The sequence below is a fragment of the Bison bison genome, unplaced genomic scaffold, assembly GCF_000754665.1.
Source record: "Bison bison bison isolate TAMUID 2011002044 unplaced genomic scaffold, Bison_UMD1.0 scf7180017864529, whole genome shotgun sequence".
In the NCBI taxonomy this organism is placed as follows: Eukaryota; Metazoa; Chordata; class Mammalia; order Artiodactyla; family Bovidae; genus Bison; species Bison bison.
Genome location: NW_011495079.1, coordinates 426,456 through 428,279, shown reverse-complemented (window position 1 = coordinate 428,279; position 1,824 = coordinate 426,456). Strand labels below are relative to the sequence as shown.

At 38.6% G+C, this 1,824-nt stretch overlaps 1 protein-coding gene across 1 annotated transcript in view; it reads right to left on the bottom strand.

The window, feature by feature from the left end:
* MTMR1 (myotubularin related protein 1) overlaps nucleotides 1-1,824 on the bottom strand; it is a 32,489-nt gene that overhangs the window by 1,575 nt on the left and 29,090 nt on the right. The window lies entirely within an intron of this gene.

Here is a 1,824-nt window from a genome sequence, read left to right as displayed (position 1 = left end):
GGGGTTGCAAAGAGTCGGACACGAATGAGCGACATTCAGTTTCACTATACTAACAGAATATGGAAGAAAACCACATGATACTCTCAGTTGCCATCTTAGCTTATTCTTCATGGGGCTTAGCACAATTCCAGCAAAGAATGACCACTGCCAAGAGGTTCTAGCCAGTAGCTGACATTTAGTAGCCATGATAGAGATGCTCTGCAAATGGTAACTACAGTCCTAGCAACAGGTATGCACTGGGAGCTGACCTTGTACCAGAATTCTAATTTAAAAACATACTGAAATATTCATCACCTATTCAATGAAGCAAGGCCAGTTAGAACAAAACCAAACAGAACTACCCAGCATATTTTTGTGTGTCAAGTGTACTTTAAAGATCTATTCCCTAATCAGAGATGTTTGCATGCTATTGCAACTAAATATGTCATCTGTAAAGTGACAACCAGGGTCACCAATAGAAAGTTTATTTTTGAAGCTTATCTTTAGTACTTTACTAGGCCAGAGACAAGCTTCTCAATTAGAAACAATGGTCAACACAGGACTGTCCAGACTCCATCAAAAATTGTTATTTTCCTCACTAGGCAAGCAGAAGTTCTGCTCAGCTGCCATAGATTAAGACTTGTCTCTCTCTACATTAAGGACTGCTCTCAGAAAAACACACAACTCTCTTCTAGGGAGCCCCATCAAAATACTACTTCTTTAGAAACCTCTGGAAACTAGCTATGGATATTGTTCTAATGTTCTTAGAGGAACTAAATCAATGATGAACTAAATCAAATAAATCAGGCCAAAATGTTCAATATAGCTCCTGGTTAATCCTGTCTCAGTCTTTAAGGTTGCTCCTTGCAACTCTGTAAATGGCCTCATGTTCCAAATGGCTGTCTTTTAAAAGGCCAAGTACATTGTGTCAATTCTTCCTAGTATTTTTCCATGAAGCTTGGTTATATTCTATTAAGTTATTGGCACCAAGAAATTTATGAGTTTTAAGCAAAATATAAGTTATGTATATTCTAAAGCTTTATTAAATAAAGGATAAAAATGGAAGGCCTGTATTTCATTTTCAAATATTTAAAACTATACATTTACCAATAGCACAGCAGAGCTTCTACTGACATATTTTTGGAGTCATATGAGTCTTTATTCCTAACCCTGAGCCCACAGTTTGGATCTGGGAACTTGGTTCAGGGTGTTCTGTCGCCACCAACCACAAGCCTTACTCTGGTCAAGTGGGTGGAGAGCAGGTGTGGGAGGTCAGGGTGGGTGGGCTCAGCCCACGCCCTTCAGCACCCACATCTACTCAGGTTAGCTCAGGAGTGCTCTTCACTTCCAAAGGGCACAGTGGTGGGAAACATTTCATTAGTGGAAGTACCGACCTCTAGAGTGGTAACAAATAAGAGTAAGCCTCTGGGATTCACTGTTGTTTTGGCCTCTTCTAGAAGCTATACCATATACTTTAAAAAGTGTGGTCTCAAAAACCCATAGAAATCCATAATGAAATTCTGCACCTCTTGAAGGACAAAAACATCAACAATGTTTAAACTGATCCAAAAGGATAAAAAAGTCTCTTCAACTGGGGTTACTGCAGAATGTCTTTGAGACTGTTGTCTAGAGTCCTTCAATTACTTTTTCCCTCAATTCCTTTGATATCAGTTTGTGCACACAGACTAGCTCATTTTATTCTGAGGTGTCTAAAAACGTTACATTGACATAGCTGATTTAGCAGTAGGAAACCTAAAAATTAGTTAATCTTGTCACATTAATGCAACTTTTCTAACAAGCTGCATACTTCATTCACTTTTGACTTTAGATAGTGATAGTTAGACT